Source organism: Macrobrachium rosenbergii, chromosome 55, assembly GCF_040412425.1.
Source record: "Macrobrachium rosenbergii isolate ZJJX-2024 chromosome 55, ASM4041242v1, whole genome shotgun sequence".
Taxonomy (NCBI): Eukaryota; Metazoa; Arthropoda; class Malacostraca; order Decapoda; family Palaemonidae; genus Macrobrachium; species Macrobrachium rosenbergii.
The window spans coordinates 53,379,693-53,399,069 of NC_089795.1; the positions used below are offsets into that span (position 1 = coordinate 53,379,693).

The window sequence follows — 19,377 nt, forward strand, 5'->3', positions numbered from 1 at the left end:
AAAACTGAATCAAAACCTCTCCAACAAAAAGACATTGGCTAATTGGAGAGTAAAAAGAAAAAAACTCAATGACAGCGAATTTACAAAATTTATGGCTTAAACCGAGTTAAAAAAAAAAAGAATGAGTGAATGATTCAATCAATCAATCAGTGATTGAAAGTTACAGTGGTGCAGTTACCACTTCAGTCACTGACATCAAATAAGGAGTAGCCGACAAAAGAATAATGGCCAAATTAAAATTAGCTTTGACAGCACATGAAGTGCGAGGTCCCTGAGGGTATTACTGTCCTCCCCTAACCTTTCAATCTATGTTCAAGGGTCTGGAAACTGGGTGGAAATTCAAGAAGTGGAAAAAAAAAAACAAAAGAGAACTGAGATCAGTGGGTGGGGCTTAATAGGCACGTTTTCGTGTGGTCAAAGTCACTTATTAGGATTGGTATCGTTGTTGGAATTTCTCATCATTTTCAAGAACAAGCTGACTTAACTGTTTACTTTTGGTACTGCACTATACTAACAAAAATTAGGGCAGGTTGTGAATAAGGCTCTGCCACAACCTCATACTGATCCAACTATTCTTTAAGAAGTTATTCCAAAAAAAAAAAAGATCTCATATTGATCTGACTATTCTTCAAGAAGTTATTACAAAAAAACGATGACTTAAGGCGAGTGACACGCATAGTAAGAAATCTCAAAGGCAATTACATAACTACTGCAAGCAATATCAAATAATGTCTAGGAATAAACAATGTACTGGGATTTCTAAAAATCCAAAAACCAATAATGCAACACAACACAAACGACACAAATTTGGGCATATAACTGAAGACCTCATTATAAAAACAAGGAGGGTGACTTACCCTGTAGTTGGCTGGTTGACTGGTGATTGTGGACGTGGCGATGAATAACCTGAGTCATGACAAAGCTGAGCTAACTTAGAAGCCGAGTAATATGACAACTTGCGTGACAGATATTCTGACTGTGTTATTTCATCGAGATACTGAAGAGGTAACGCTAATACTACACGAAGGACAACATCATGTTCTGCACCCCGCCATCGTACAAAGGCTTCAACAACCCACTCAAGAAATTCTTGACGATCTAGTAGACCCTCCTGGTTATAAAAAAAAATGGGTAAATACAGAGTACCCATTGATACTTCTTGAAAGAAAACTTATTTCAATTGTTTTACATTAAACAAAGCACCAAGTAACTGTAGAGTTGTATATAACTTGAAATCCAAAGGGTAGTGAAAGACAGGTTCTTTGCATAAGGAGAGAATAATAAAATCCCTTCACATACATATACAGTGATACCTCAATTGACTTCTGTACCTAACAGTCACATCATTACAATTATTTTTTTCTATATATCATTCCTGATGTGATATATTTTTTAATAAATCTATTAAAAATTGATGTTTAGTTTAAAGTAAAGGTTATTTTAGGCTATCAACTATGTGGAGCTGCTGTTAGCTGTAAGATACCTAGAAAATGTTCAAGTGAAGGCTAAAATGTAGTCACTGTTATTCAACAAAATTTATTGCTTATCAGAAAGTCAGACCCCCAAAATATCTGAGTTAAGGTGCTACTGCAAGAAGTTTTAACATTTATTTTCTTCATACAAACCTATCAGCCTTCATGCAAACAAAATCATTCCAAGCATTTCATTCCCTTTTTAAGAAAAAGAAAATACCAAACAATAAATGTATACTGATTCCTCACTAAGCAATATACCTGTTTATCAACAGCGCACTTATGACCAACTGGTTTGACAAAGACGATTAAGCCAATGTCATAAATGAAAAAAATTGTGGAACTTGCTCAATTCAGATGTTGAACAAGAAGATATTGAAGAATCAGTGGAATATGTAAGGGAGAGCTTACAAACATTTAACAGAGTTGTATGTGCAGCAGCACATGGCAGAGGAAGAGGAGAAGCCTCAAGTACAAAAGAAGCCCACCGTAAAGGGCCTTTGTCTTGTCTCCATGATTGCTGATGCAACTTCTATGGTAAAACACTGCAGTTTTTGTGGATCCTGTCAATGGCAAGGATTGGTGCTGCCACAAGCTTCACTTCTGATGTTGAGTTTGCAGGTATGTCTGCTGGCTCTGTTACAACCAGCAGTGCTGCCTTTGCTGTATGCCTGATTCTCATGGCAAAAGTTCACAGGTGTGTATACTGGCACAGTACCCACTGGTACCATGGCCTCTGCTTCAAGCTTGACCCAGTGGCATGGACCTGCTACAATTGCAGTTACTTAAGGGACCTGTTTGTTTGGTACCACTTAATAGTGTTCCCTCAATGTTATACTTCACAAGTGTGTCCGCCAGCAGTATTTTGATCAGTAGCATCTCCCAAGTTGCAGATGATACTGTAGCCCATGGTGCTGGGAAGAAAGTGCCTTTTATTCATACCGTTTACCACAGTTATTATGCTTGCTTCTGTTGTCATGGCAGCCCGACTTCAGCTGATACTTCTGTTGTTTGCTAATGTAAGCCAGTGAGCATCACTAATATTACTTGCTGCTGATTCCTATTGCTCCTTTTGGTGTTGCCATCAAAGTGACTCTGGTCCAGGATTCGGTCTAGAGGAACCTTCTCTTGGTGAGAAAACTTGTAATGAAGCCCTATGTTTGGTAGCATGGAAAATGTCCATGACATAGCAAAAGCTTCAAAGAGCACATTGAACTGAAGTAAAGCAGGACAGCAAACAACAACACTGGTTCTATAACTGCTCCAAACAAAACTTAGATGGGCATGATCTAGACAGCAAGTAATGGAATGGTAAATTCATACTGGAGCATATGTGAAGGGCACAGTTCCACTAGGCATGTAACCAAAATGAAGGTAACCAACGTGGTTAGTTAGTGAAAAGAAAAAAAACCATTATTAATAATCAATCAAGGTCAAAATATATTGTGTGGCCAACTAGGCTGACCATAGCAAAAGATGTGGAAATAAACATCTGTAACTAAAAAATCTACACAGTTTTCTAATACAAACATCTGATACTTTCTATTAACATGAAAGACCAGAAAAATTTAATCTACAAAAATTAGTTAAAAAATCTAATCTGCATTTTGATATAAGGTCTGCAATTATTGTGAAGTATTTCCAACACTTACCCAAACTCCACCTTTCATTGAATTTAATAAAAATACACAGAAAAACAGTTATGACGTTCATCTAGCTTGGTAACACCAAATTAAGAGCTAGGCAGAACAGAGTAAGAGGATGAACGTATACTTATCAATAAAAAACACACTAAACAATGATTGGTTCTCTTATAAATACACATAAAATTGTAATGTTAACATACAAAATACCTAGCTAATTCAGAAAAGGGCTCAGCAATGTATAATTACTTATGAGTTTACCACACATTGCTATACTTGATACCACCTGCCACCATACAAATACAGTACTAAAAACACTGAAGACCAAAAGAAAAATTATAACTACATGAAAAGTGTTCTCCTCTCAAATCACTGAAATAAAAGTACTTACAGTACTTCTCTTTGCTAAACATCAAGACAAAGCAGAGAAATCCAATCACATTCCAAATAAAAATGTTCTATGAATTCAACCAAAATTTCTAATATAACAGTGAGAGAGAGAAAGCTAAAAGTGAAAAATGCACGATTAAAAAGCGAGAGAATATCTAATTTTGCTACAATAGTCACCCAAAATGTATAAAAAACTAAAGTGAAGTTCTCATCCACCTGGAACCTCATGCTCCACCAGACACATGCCCAGTGCTGGTGACCAGCAGAAAATTTTGTTTTGAACTGGGAATGAACTATCTAGGAAATATGTTGTCCTCAAATCTGGTCTATATGTAACTTGTTGTGAAACAAGTCAACTTTACCTGGTACATAAAATGGGCAAGCTGAAGACAATAATTCCAGTAACGCAACTGAGTCTGCTGTGCTGTAGTTGTCTGACCAGTGGCTCCACCACTTACAAGCCCACCACCAGACCCTGACATTCCTGAAATAAATATAAAACAGCTCTTATAACATTTTCAAAAACAAAATACAATCAATTCTGCAGACTTGAGAATAATTACTCATTTAAAATCGGGTATATACTTCGCAGACTTTTACGTACAACTACAAAAACTTTCATAAGAACAAGATATCACGTTTCCCCAAAATATGAAAAGAAATTTCTCTACAATGAATAGTATGGAGGCAATAAAGACCTAAAGCATGTCATGAACTGAAATAAGTTGGAGTATTTCACTTATTCACAGCACAGGCTAAGGTGTACAGTCGACCTCTGACTATTTGCGGCTCAGGATTCGCGGATTTACCTATTTGCAAATTTTTCTGTGGAACATACCTCAATATAATTTGTGGAAAATTTACCTATCCACAGATTTTTTTGTAGAGGATATCTAAAATATTAGCTAATTATTTTAATTTTATTTTCGTGACTAAATACATTTTTGATAAAAAAAATTATTTACTAATTTTCACATATTAATACTAATACAAACACAGCAAAATATAAAATGTATTTTTTTTTTTTTAAACATTCGCCAAACAATATATCACTGTTACCCGTATCTATGTTAAAAGAAAATGGTAAGGATTGAACACTATGAAAGAAAATGTGCATGTCTGAATAAAGGGGTAACTTGATGATTAGTTTTTGCCTTGGTAAGAGTAACAGTTGTAGGAGTGTTCACACGTAGCTGTAAGTCATTATTTTTAGGGGTAATGTTGCAAGATGACTTTGAAATTATATTAAAGTGTTTTAGGATGAGAGTTTAAAATAGGCAGTTATAAGCATTTTTAGGGGGGGGGTCTCAAGTTCATAGAGCATATCTAAAATATTCGCCAATTATTTTCATTTTATTTTCGTGACTAAATACATTTTTACAATAAAAGATTATTTACTAATTTTCAAATATTAATATTAATGTAAACACCACAAAATATCACTAACATTCATTTTTTTTAATTAAAAAACCTTCTCCAAATGATGTACCAATGTTAACCCTATCTATGCTAGACGAAAATGGTAAATCTTGAATACTGTATGAAAGAAAATGTGCATGTGTGAATATAGGGGTGACTTTAACTTGATGAATAGTTTTTGTTTGGGTAAGAGTGACAATTGTTGGAGTGTAATGTTGTAAAATGACTTTGAAATGAAAATAGAGTGTTTTAGGATGATAGTTTAAGGTATATTTGGCAGTGAACTATTAAAATAGGCAGTTATAAATGTTGTAGTTTAAGGTACACAGGGTATTTGGTGTCTGAACTATTATAATAGGCAGTTTTTAGAGGGGGAAGTTCCAACTTATCAAGGGTGGTTGTGGTCCCTAACCCTGCGAATACCGGGGGTCGACTGTATACCTGTTTTACATTTGTGTACAAAAACAAAAATATTAATTCCAGTATAATAATACATTCGTTTCTTTTAGCAACTAAAATATAATTCCCTACTTTTAACAGTAGGTTCAATCAAGCTTATTTTGATGATGATAAAACATGATAACAATCTCTATAAATGGATTCAGTAAGTAAAATGTCAGTTTCATACCCATTAACTTTATCATAAATACAGCTGTAACAGCCTATTTGACTTATACATAAGGATACTGTGAGTAACACCTAGCCTAGGTCAATAGTTCATATACATATTTTGTATCTTGTGTATGGGTGGAATGGAATGGAATAAGAGATTTAGGCACATAGCTAAGCACTGAGACCCATAGGGTCATTCAGCGCTTGTGTATAGTTATACAATATGGTAACAAACGATAAGAAGGTTGCTGTACAAAAATACATTAATGGTCATAAACCATGTTAGGCTGTGTGTAAACACAGATAGGCTATCTACCTACTGAACTGTCTCATTTACAAGAGAAAAAGAAGGGGGGGTATTTTTTTCAAAGCATATATATGTTAAAAATATGGGAAAAAAGGTAGATTCCATAATTGCTTTTTGCAGAGGGTTTTCAGTTTAAAGTGTAATGGTTGTTGTTTATAAGCAAACTGAGTGTTTGCAGTTATGTGGTATTGACAAGGGTTAGTTGAGAAAGGGTAAGGAGTTGCCCTTGAACACCCCTAGATCTTTTTATTCATCCCTTCTCCAGAACTCACCGTTATCTAATGGGCCCTTGGCTCTATCAGTCAGGATAATTAAAGGATTACTTTAGAATCTTTTGACAGATTTGTCCCATGGCTTTTACTTCTGCTATTTCATCTTGGAGCATTATATCTACTTATAATTTATCTTGTCTAACCTCCACTTAACTAAAACTAACACTGCACTGTACTACTGTAATTTTTTTTACATTCTCCTTTGTACCTAACCCCCCTACACACACTCTGTTAAGAGATTTGCTACCCACACTCACTTCCACTGAGCCTGCCTCATTATACTTCTTATTTTCACAGTGGATACTTAAAGGCTGCCAGGTACTAGGAACCATTTTGTCCAAACAACTCATTTTATATTTAATGCTGTATCTTTCTTTTACTAAAGTTCTATATGCCAATCCCAACATACTCAACCCTTCTCAACTGTCTAGGCAGCTTATAAGTCATTAACACAATTCTCGGTTTTATAACCTAACAGGCTTATAAATTTATACTGTAATTATTTAATTTCTAAAAAAATTACTACTGCATTTCCAAATTGGTGTTAAAATCAGCTGCATTTTTGGATAATGATTTCATTCCAAAATCTGATTTGGCTAACATAATTTATTACTATGTGGTAAAGGTATTACTTTTGTGTAATTGCTATCTAACTGCTATAACAAGAAACCAATTTTATTCCCTGAAACTTTATTGAGTTACTTTATGCATAGAGTCTAATACATTTCTTGAAATGCCTTCTTAGCTATTAGACAAAATGGGTAGTAAATGTTTTTTCATTGAAGGACTGTTGGAATCTTTTATCATAAGCATTAAAAGTTGATAAAGCTGGACAATTAATTAAAAAGTATGACTACATTCAAGAAGACACAAATTTTAATATTTACATACCTTTACTGGTCATATTTTCCAGGTATATCAGTGTAAGGGCATGCAAACAACAAGCTCAAAGCAATACTCACTCAAGTTATAAAAATGGAAATCACCCTTTTATACAGCATCATTGTACACATTTTTTCCTTTGTGAATTTCGCCTTCAACCATATTTCTCACATAAGTACTTGACACAAAAATTAAAAAACTGTATAGTACTGTACCTTGATTGTGAGGAGAAGACTGGGGTGGCTGGGTTGTAGAGGTGACTCCTGCAGATGTAGCACTATTCGGTGTCATAGAACCTGAAGGAATGTTGGCATTTGGTGTTGAACCTGCTGATGGTGTGGCTGAAGCCGAATTAGTATTCCCAAGATACATCTCGGCAATCTTATTATGTTGTTCTCGAAGGAGGCGAGTTAATGTCTGTGTCCATTCTGAAAAAAAATTGGTGAACATCTCAAAGACAAATTTTGGCACACTCTATCATTCAAAATTAAACACATAATAACAGTACAGTAATAATCAATGCCAAAGATGATAAAAAGATGAAAATACTTTATAAATTTTGTACCTTAGTTGCCAAACTAATACTTCTTAATCATACTCTGACAGATCTACATGGAAAAACAAAGTTGCTAAAATTACAGGCACAGTATTTAGTTGAAAAGCAGGACTTCTGTGTTATTCATACAAATGGGATTGATTCCTGTGGGCCTCAACTATACTTGTACTCCAATTTTTTTTTATCTGGCAGAAATGCACTTAAAAGTAAGTGGTATCTTGACAATGATTGGTAAGTTGAAGCATGTCTGCAAAACATCATTATATTTCACAAAAGTACTTGGTGATCTGGATGAAAGCTTATCTAATAAGCTAAATTTTTCCCCACACATATCTTACATCTGTTAATAATGCTATGAAGTTGAAAGACCGAGAAAAAATATGCTCACAAGTCCAAAATTACATAGAACGCTTGCTGAAGTCAAGGTCTCGAAATGTGTTCCAGAAAAACAGTTTTCCATGAGGGACTTATGTGTTTTTGAGATATTTTAATACAGATTGGAACAAATTACACCAAATATTGGAATAAAATTTTAACTATAAATATTTTCAGAAGATAAAGTAATATGAAGCTTAACATCAACTTTACATGCACACACAAACACAGACACACACATACAAACACATATACTTTATATACAGGTATATATTTATTAACTTTAACACATACACAATTGTTCTGTGCATTGGTACAATTACTAACAGGACCTCATTCAAACTGGATAGTATCTAGTGGAGTTATTTATTCAAAAAAGTTACAAGCTTTCTAGGACAAACAGTCCTTATTCTCAAGTATCCATGCAATGACCAGACGCGTAGTCCAGCTGTATTTACATCTGTGTGCTGGGTATTTTAATCCTAGTTCTTACTTCCAGCATGGCTCTGCCTCCATACCTTCTTTTAAAACTCCTGAACCAATCCATATATATGTGAGCCTTTTTATTATGTCATACTGTTGTTGGCAAAGGTTACTGAATTTTTCCAGGCATTAATAGATGATACTATAGATAATGCAGTTGGCTTAGTTGAAACTACAAATGATAAATCATAACCTAAAGCACATATAACATCTTCACTAATACTTTTTCTTGATAAATTTACTACACAGTCTTTTTTTGCATTCTTTGTCCAATCACTTTCCTTGATCAGAGTTTTCAACTTCTTGTTTAATTTGGACTGAAGCTGGTCTGTTTTCTGCCTGAGGTTCCTGTATATTTCACCAAGCACAGAATATTTCCAATCATTAGGAATAGTACTATGGAAAATTCTTTTACAATAGAAACTTCCTTGAAAAAGACTTTTCTTCTCTCCTGATTGTTTCAATTGTTTCTTTAAATTGTCCAGCTAAATTAATAAAGGATGATGATGATCATCATCATCATCCTGGTGCCATATCCCCAAGGATCGCCGGGCAATCATGGCTCTCCTCTCTATTTATTTGCCTCTCTGCAGCAACTGAGCTGCAGACATTCTTCCTCCAGTCATTCTCACCAATCCATCCATATTTTTGTTCAGGTCTTCCTCTCGGCCTCCTTCCATTGATTTTACCAGTGAGAGATGATCATCACATTTCTGTAAACATGCTGGCAACAGAGAGTTAAGATGACTCTAAACATGCTGGCAACAGAGAGTTTAGCTGACTCTATGATTATCACATATTATAACAGTACACAAGAAAATATTTTATCACTGCTGATGTTTTATCTCTAATCACAGTAAAAATATTTAAAATCCGAATTTCATATGCAAGCAACACAAGGTTATACTCTTCTCCCCAGCTAGTTTACCGTGCCTGTCAAGTCTTGTCCATGCTACTGTGCTAAGTCTTCAATAGTAAACACCAGTTTCTCTCTCATTCTCTCCCTCTCTTAAAGAAATATGAATTACTATACCATAAACTTTTAGGTACAAAATTAAAAATAATAATTCCATTAATACATTAATTTCTTTTAGCAACTAAAAAATTATTTTCCTAATTCTTTCCATAGTAGGCTCAGTCAGGTGAATCTCAGAACGTAAACGTTACAAATGTTGGGACGATTGTTTTTTACGTGAATTACGATAAGAGATCGATATAATAGTACAGTATAAATGGGTTCTATAAGTTAAATCAAATTTTTTATATTTTTTTATGTTTACATTAATATTAATATTTGAAAATTAGTAAATTACTGTAACAAGTACATACACAAAAGAATATTTTATCACTCTATCTGTGAATTCCCAATGTTTTCCCTATCTGAAAAAATAAGATGGGACAGCTTCAATACTGTATGAGAGGAAATGAATGTTCTTGAGTGTAGGGGGGACTTGAGTTTAGTTTTCACACTTAGCTGTAAGCCATATATTTTATAGGGTAATGTTGTTAAATGACTTTGAAATTATATTAAAGGGTTTTAGAATGATAGTTTAAGGTATATTAAAATAAAGGGTTATAAGCATTTTGAGAGGGGGGGGGTCTTTGGTGTTTGAACAATTAAAATAGCCAGTTACAAGCATTTTTAGAGGGGATAACAACTTAACACGGATTTTCGCTTAACGCGAGTGGTTGTGGTCCCTAACCCCCGCGATTACCGGGGACATACTGTAATTGAACATTGTTTGAAGGCTAATCAAAACGGTAACATAAACAACCAAACCAACCTAATTGACACTGTCATGACGTCTCATCTTATGGGAGATACGTCTCCCCTGTTTTAACGAAATAAACTACCAGCTAAAAAATTTTTAAAACTAAAATTTTCTACTGGTACTTAACACTACAGGCAGGCCCCGGTTATCGGCGGGGTTCCGTTTCTGAGGGTGTGATGATAACCGAAAATCGCCGCTAACTGAAAATCAGAGATTTCAGCGCTTTTTTGGCAATTTTCGGGGGTTATCAGCGCTTCTGTTAGGTATGTATCGGCGCCAATACCCAATTATTGGCGCCGATAAGCAGAAATCGGCAATTTTCGACACAAAAAAATTGCCAATTTTCGTCGCTAGACAAGCCCCATAAAACCGAATCGCTGTTAACCGAGCCCGCCGTTAACCAGGGACTGCCTGTATACACTTAACTTCCCTTGATGACCAAGTTCTTCCAAGGAGCACTTTATAAACAGAACAAATCTTGTCATGTCTTATTTGTGCAGAAATCTAGAAAATAATTGGCAGTTGGTCTACCACAGTGTATGTTGTTGCTATGACAGTGGATGACATGCGATGCATGGCTGCCACGTCTGCAGGTTAAGATGAGATAGAACCTCGGCAGTCGCTATAGACAAAGGAAAGAGCCCTCTTGTCATGAGTCCTATACTCTATCAGTGTCAACGAGCACTATACTGGCCAAGACCAACTAGAAGAGAATTCTTTGAAATTAGTTGGTCTATATATTGAGCCCTTCTAGGAATCATGAGAGTAACCCCTCTGAGGATGAACAGCAGCTATGCTATAAAAAAAATGGGTGTATTTAAACAGTATATTTTCTTTTGCAATAAGTTTTTGTGTATTTAAACAGTATATTTTCTTTTGCATTAAGTTTTAAGTTCAAAGTCTGATGGTTGTTTACACTTGTGGACAAGGTAGGGGGAGTAAGGGTACAGAGTTGCCATTGAATACCCACAGAGTTTTTTACTTGCCCTTATACAGATTTTGCTCTTATATGACAGGGCTTTGGCTCTATTAATCCGGATAATCGAGAGATTACTTATAATACATACATGGATTAAATATATTTCATTGACTTCTGCCTTTTCTTTGTTTTCTTTTCCTCTCTTCTTATTAGAAAGTAGATCAAGATACCAGTCAACTGCAAAGGTTGCCAAAATATGTAGAGCATTCGTAAGATGTTCCTACACAAGCAAAGGGTGATGAGTTGAAACAACTGTGAAGGGAGATAGTGGTGATGCCAGGTATCTATTTACTGTTTACTTACTTCAGACCAGAATTAAGAGTTTCATGTTCCTGCATAATATTGTAATCATGACTTTTTTACAGTGCTAGGTTTCTTCTCATTAGGGACAAAAATACATTCTTTTTATAGCAAAGACATTAAGGTACAAATATTAGCACATGCTTACTAAAATTTTATAGTAAAAATATTTCAATCATATTTTAAATTTGAATTTTGCTTGAATCATATCTTAATGCCACTATATATTCAAGGAATGCTGGTACTAAAAACCTAAGAATTGGATATTATATAAAAAAAACCACGAATTCATCATAATCACAATAATTTACACAAGAATCTGGAAAAGCAATACAAGTGATTATTTCTGTCTCTCTTTTAAAGTCATAAATTCTTACCTTGAGCTATGTCAGGTTGCTGACGTTTTTTAATCTTTGATTCTGCTACTTTTGATTCATGATAAGCAGAAGTCATCTTAATGAACCAAGTTGCACGTAGGAATGGAACACTGTATTCACACAATGTTAGGAACATGTCTTCTCTTTTACTGAAGATTGGAATCTGTCAAGAACAAGATTAACAAGTTAAGTAATTCTTGCTATTTCAGGCTTAACTTTCATATGGATGTAGAGTAATTATTGCTATTTCAGGCTTAACTTTTGTATGGATGTGATAAAAAAAAAATTAAATTATACTGAATAAAGAAATCTTAAGCACTTTCCTTGCACAATACTGAAATGTTACAACAAGGCAGTAAATTAGAATGCTATATCACCACTGATACAGAAAGTTATTGCAAACCTACTAAGCACCAAATGATCTAACAGATCCACATGAGCTTTTACTAAGCATCTACATATTTCTAACCGATCATAAAGTAATAATTTTAGAATGATTAGTCTTATCTATCTGCAATTATTAAAAATGTATACAATATCACAGGAGCATGCCAAAAAGTGAAAAAATTACTGTATAATTGCAAAACTTTAACGGATGTCTTTATACAAAACCTTCACTTTCCAGACATGCTCAAAGGCAGACAAGTTCCCACCTTGTCCTCTGCTCATCCAGGCTACAAAGTATTCTCCAGGTGATAAAATAATTCAGTGTTGTTTGAATACCTGCTAGAGTGGGATCAGGAGGATGGCTCTGAATAAATTCATAAAGTGATGGGTTTGTATAAAAAAAATCAAAACTAGTTTTAAAAAATTGTATTTATCACACTTAAAACTTTCCTAAAGCCTAAGTAGCAATTTAGGCTGGACTTCTGTTAATTCTACAATGTCAAGTTGGGGCCTTTGGAGCCTGATAACTGGCATTAGGAGCACAAAAGTCACAAAACCACTAGGTACGCTGGTAGAATGACTATAATTAGTACAGGTCAAAGCTCATCATAAATGGACCTAAACAGAAAATATAACCATCTCATCTACACAGCACAGCAGCAATCCAATAGTTCCTAGCTAAAAGATTATGATTAAAGAGTTATGAGGATTATGAGGAAGAATCAGAGGAGCTAGCATTAGCCTAACAGGTAGAGACAATGATACCTGTAAATGACAGGACCAACAGGAAGTATCTCCTGATAGTTTTACACAGGTAACAAGCGACTTCAAAAAGCTATAATTAAGTGCCTACTTCCAAACTGATTTGAAGCTGGTGACATGAATACCAGAATAGGCAAGCAGAGCAAAATTTGAACTTGTGACCTACACAGGTAACAGGAGACTTCAAAAAGGTTTAATTAAATGCCTACAGTAAATCCCCTGTATTCGTGGGGAATGTGTATCGCAACCCCCCGCGAATAGCGAAAATCCGCAAATACTTAAAACCCCTCTAAAAACACTTAGAACTGCTTATTTTGATAAACACAAAAAAACCCTCTAAAAATGCTTATACCTGAGTATTTAATAGTTTTATCACAAAAAGTGCATTTAGTCATGAAAATTATAAGAAAATAAAGTAATCAGTGAATATTTCTCAGTGAAAAATACCGCGAATGGGCGAATTTTCCGCGAATAATGGGTAGATATGTTCCACAGAGAAAACCGCGATTACGTGAGTCCGTGAATACTGAGACCGCGAATACGGGGGGTTTACTGTACTTCCATACTGACTTGAAGGCGATGACATGGATACCAGTATAACTTGTTACCTTGTCTGTTTGTATCTCTGAATGTTCGTAACTTGAATGTTTTTAAGTAGGGTGGTGACCATATCCAAAAGAGCAAAAGCAATCTTTCCTCAATAAGTCAGCTTTAACCAATTGCTGACAACCCAGCAGAAGCAGCAAAACCCACTCAAATATTACCAGAAAGTTGAAGCAAGGCTCCTACCAAGCCGATCTGATATGGTACAAAATAAGAGGGAAAAAGCATTGGATGACTTCTCTTATTCTCTCCCAAGCAATCCTATCAGAATACAAATTCTAGCGCACAGAACTGGCGCCGCTAACACTGGAACTGGTGCCACTGACACCAGACCAAACAGAGGAAGGAGACAACAGGCACAGATCCACACCGCTCTCTGACAAGTCCCAGTTCCCTGTTGCTCCAAGCCCACAGAGAGCAAGACAGGATGTGCCAAGGACATGGCAAGCCAAAAGCAGGGTTGCTGACTTCCCCAAATTTGGGGAAATACCCACGAATCTTACACCATATGAACATAAAATATGACTCAATCCTATCAAATCTAATGCCCTGAATTGATGGGAAAGTTAGTTGGAGTAACAGATCAAAGAGAGGCAGCAAAGACCTATCCAGTTACTAAAAGGGGAAGCAGACAAAACATGCATCCCTTTTGACACAAGTATTACAAGACCTATTCTTTTGTCTATAGTTATTTCTACACACTAACAAGCTCTCTTCGCTTGCAATCAATTTCTGCATGACCTTATTAGACGATTCACATCGGTTATTCCAATCATAATCCCGCCCTCAGCAGTCGACACATCTCATGAGGGTCAATAACACTGGAAAAAACCTATTAAGGCGATTCTTATCTTACAGGTTCTTACCAACCAAACATTCAAAATAAAATGAGAGAAAATCCAAAGGTAACCAATTCATCAACAGGAAACTGAACATAGGTAACAATCTGTCTACCATCTATTGAAAGTGGCAACAGAAGTTGATTGACTGGCTATAAGTGTTTATACCTATCAGACCCATGGTAGGGATGGGGGAAATGGAGAAAATGGACATTCATAGAAAACCGAGTGTTCTCATTTTTCTTTTGCAATCCGTCAAACTCTTGCTGGAGAGAGGTAAGGTTCATTGTAAATACTGAGAGAGAGAGAGAGAGAGAGAGAGAACAGGCTTACCCTATGCAATTCATAAAGCTTGTACAAAGACTTTACATAGAAAACCACAATCATTCACAGAACTTTACTGAATTAAACTTACCGAAAACATTACTCTAATACACAAACTTTTAAATGATGTCTTTTACTTAACTTTTTCTTTTTCATTTTGCAAAATCACAAATTTCTGAAATAATTTGTATTTTTCATAACTAACAAACCTGCGGTCTTAACATTAGGGTAAATCTTCTAGCTCCAGCTGGAGCCGGTAAAAATATTCAATAGACCTGTATATGCAAGGAACTGTGGCATCTGTCCTCTGTCACTAGTTAGGTGGGACAGCCACCGACCCAAGCTAGGACTTGTGACATCTCAGTTTTCTTCTTACTGCCTTTGAGTGAGGACATCTAGCTCTTTCTCTCCTCCCTAAAGCCAGTTCCTTGTTTGCTTGTGTTTTCTTTCTGTCTCAGTGTTAAGGTTTTGTGTGCTTGTGGGAAAGAGTTGTGTTTATCATGCACACCCAAAACCCTTCTACAGAATTATCCATCAGAGGCACAGGAGGAAGGGTTGTAGAATGTATTCTTCTTCACCTAAGCTACTTTTGTTTTCTCATGTAAATTACAGTAGAATTATTATTATTAAAAAGATTTTCCATGCTGTCTAATTGCATGTTTTGTCCAACTCTTTTCTGCCATACTGTAGCTATGTATTTTGAAAACATTAAATGTTTTTGTGTAAAAAGTTTTTTTCCTTAATTTTCCCTTCTGAAATTGGATGGTACTAAATACCTGGGGTCTTACATGCCATAAAATATGGTACTTTTGGACTCCTGTTCTGAAACTTTATACCATAATAATACTCACCTTTTTAGCAAGTGAAGTAAGAGGCTTGGAACCAGCAAGGTCTTTAAACCAAGCTTCTATAGCAGTTTTCGATCTCGGAGTTACAAGCCTGCAAAGAAAGGGCTTGTAAAATATCTGAATACTGTATGAGAAATGACACTAAACATACTAAAGCAGGTATTTGTTAATAATGGGCTGTTCATTCAGACATACAGTTACTTCTCAATATCTGTCAACATTAAAAGTATACCCTATCATCATAATTAATCATAAAAAATTCTTTACCTTTTTCTTTGGCTTCCATTTCAAACTACTCCAACAAAATACATTTTCATGTCTTCAATCTTTTGACCATTCTGCTCCCCTTACACAACCATTTTAATAACAGTTTAGGCATATTAAGCAGACCAGGACTGGTACTTTGTTACTCAAAACCCAAAGCCTGTAGCAATGGGAGACTAAGGCATATATCTGAATATATGTTAACCAACGAAACTGGATTAACCATGCTTACTATCATTTCCTCTTCCTAGATTACCACTTGAACTTTTTCCTGCTCTACATTTATCCTTCATTCAAGAACGATACTTCCAAGCCAATGCAATGAGGTCCAGAAACTTGACGATAATAGTGATTCCTAAGACATCCTACTAGAGAAGTGGATGTACCTGTCATTCTTTAGTCTCATCAATGTTTCAACTGTATATCTACCATTTGAGAGAGAAGTAGTATTTCTATCTATGAGGAAATTTAATATTCTGCTTCTGTTGCCTCTTCATATAAGCCTAGTTAATTCTTCTTGAGGGTTAGCTACTGGAGCCTTCCTTCCTTTATCACTGTCTGAAATGTCTACTTCACCCTAAGAGACTCAAGATTCACCTCTCTGTGCTAGATCCTTTGGTTTCTGTCACCTGGGTGGCCAGATCCTATAAACACCGTCCTGCCCTTTGCAACTTCAAGACAACTCTTTATGAACAAACTTTGGTACTTTATCAATAAAACACAAATAACTCTCTCTATTTCTGAATTTGTAAAAGATCACACTCACTTATCATTTCAAAGATAATTCATTTCCCAGATAATTTTAACGCTCATAACTAAAACTAATTTCCTTCCCTACACTGACTGCTCGTAGGTTTTGCTAAGTTCTTCTTGTCATGATCACCATACAGATATCAGCTTCAACTATGCTCAAATACAAGGCATGGTAAAATTTACAGAGAACTGACTTCGCAGCAATATCATCTCTTTGGGCAACCTCTTAATTCTAGCAATTACCTTTCCTAAATGAAACAAACTAGTTCAACCCATCCAAAAGGACAACACTCAAATTTATTGAATCACCATCTTATATCTTCTAATATAGCTTTCGTATTGAAACCTTTACTTAAAACCAATTACTAAAATTAGCAGACTTTACCAAAAACCTCAGTTTCTTAAATTACTTTAATCTAATTCCCTTCCTTTGGTTTATTAGTATAGCTTTCTGACAGAGAAATTTACTTGTGAACTTCCATTTTATTGACATCTAGAATTTTACCACGGTTTTTAAAGAATCCTCTGATGTTGGCCTTGTTATCTCTGAAACACTAGACAGATAGAATGACTGATTTTTGCAATGGTTAACAGTCTGCAAAAGCCTCCATTAGCCAGGCCATTCTTTCCTGCACCCAAATTACTAAAGCCTTATACTAGTCACTTCCCTCTTGGCTTTGAATTTTATTTTAATATTTGCAGTACTGCTTTTGTTTCCATTCTCAAAAGGAAAGAACCAAAGAACATTTATCAACTCAACAACCCTTTCCTAACCTACTCTCTCTATTTTCCTTCTCATTATGCAGAAACCTCACTCTCCATTCTACAAGCATTGCATTATTTTGACTATAGTATCTCACCTTGACACACATCAGGAATTTTCTTCTCCTCTGCCACTAAGCCTTGGGTTTCTTTGCCTATTTCCACTTCCTTTGATGCATATAATTAACCTTTCTTATTTTGTGAAGCAGATCATTGCTTCTGATATTGCTTCATGCCTTCTTTTCTTCTTTGCAACATTAGAAATGGGTTGAATAAAGAAACATAATTTTCCTCTCCACAGCCTTAGACAAAATAAATTACCTTTAAAGCTGAAAAAGGCACAAAACCTTGCAAAAGAATATTTACCATACTTTTGGACCTCAAAACTTAAGAGTCACTATAATTATCTCAGTTCTAAATAAAATACAAAAAGCCTTTGCTTACCAAAAATTGTCTTTTATATTTATCTGTTGCTTTTTTCTAGCAGTGTCTGGTAACTGATTAGATTCAGCTTTCTTCTTGAGGATTGCATTAAAATAATTAGCCACCTGGAAATAATGATAAAATTAGCATATATGAAAAAAATTTGCCAATTATAAGAGAATAGAGAAAAAATTTTCATAGTCGAGTACAAATCCTACACTGAAATACTATGCTTGTACAGAGCATAGCTCCAACTGACAAATCACGTACTATACATGGGTATCAATACCTTGACAATTACAAAAATAAAAATTAATCTTTAAGCAAGAAATTAAAAATTCAAAAATAACTAAGTAAACTTTTAAAATAATAAAGGCCTTAACATTTTTGCTAAACCTACATGATCACAAGTTTTGATACTTTAACCTTCTGATAATGTTTTCTCCTGTTTTCTATTCAGTTTTGCAGCAAACATTTCTTGCAAGAGTTAGGCAAAAAAATTTTGGCACACATGAATAAGTTGTTCAAAAAACTGTTCACTGAAGCTAACAAATATATGGAATCCGCCAGATGAATCAAAATGAGGGCTATAGAAAGGCCTTCAAGGCTAGAGAAAGGCCTTCAGAAGAATTACCAACCCAAAAAAATTCTTAACTCCACCAAGTGGTCAAAAAATCAAAATACTATAGACCTCTTTCGAAAGATCAAAGCAGACCTCATTTCAAGGGACTGAAGGATAGGTAGCAAAAGAATTCTGGAAATATTCTTTGCCAATAATGCACCTTTTTCTGAAGCAGACCACCTAAAACCACCTATTCTTTCAGATTCAGAACTTGACGAGACTGTGTCAACCAATGAAAGAGTCCCATCAAAACAGTTGGTGACTGTTTTGTCTATACAAATGTAGGAGCTTTAGAAGGAGGCTGGAACTGTGAAAATATCCCTTAGCCTGCTATAAAGTAATATCAAGCCAATAGGTATGGCAACTACAAAATGCAGAATAATTGGAATGTCAACAGCAACCAACATAGCAGAAGATGGGGCAGTAAGATCACCCACTGAAGCAGTGGGATAAAGGCAGAAGCAGGTGTAGCATTATTAGTGCAGTAATGAAGTTGCAACTTCACCCAATGAAGCAGATAGTAAGGAAAGCACTGCTAGCAAAGAAGGCAAAGCAGAAGGTGGCACCACAGGCACTCCTGGGATAGCAGGTAGGGCAGATATTGCAAAATACACCAAGGCAAGTGAGGGTTGATGATGTGCATCAAAGCATAAAATATCAGTGAAGCAAAGATGGGGGCAGAAAGGGATGCTAGGGCCCGCGAGTAAGAATTTGTTGATAGCAGGTAAGAAAAAGGCCCCCCCGTAAAGGTGAAGGAAACATAAGCAGAAAGCAATGCAGCAAGCACTGCAAAAAAAAGATCTCAGAAGCAACCATCACACAGCAAAAAAAGGAGGCACTGGCAAGCAGCACCAACAAAATTCAAAACTCAAGCAAAGCAGTAATGGCACATGCAATTAAAGCTGCTGCAGATACAGCAGCAACAGGTGACCTCCTAAGAACAACTATTAG

At 35.5% G+C, this 19,377-nt stretch overlaps 1 pseudogene; it reads right to left on the reverse strand.

Annotated features, from left to right (window-relative positions):
- The window catches only part of LOC136835260 (mediator of RNA polymerase II transcription subunit 12-like protein), a 195,010-nt pseudogene that overhangs the window by 160,644 nt on the left and 14,989 nt on the right, over positions 1-19,377 (reverse strand).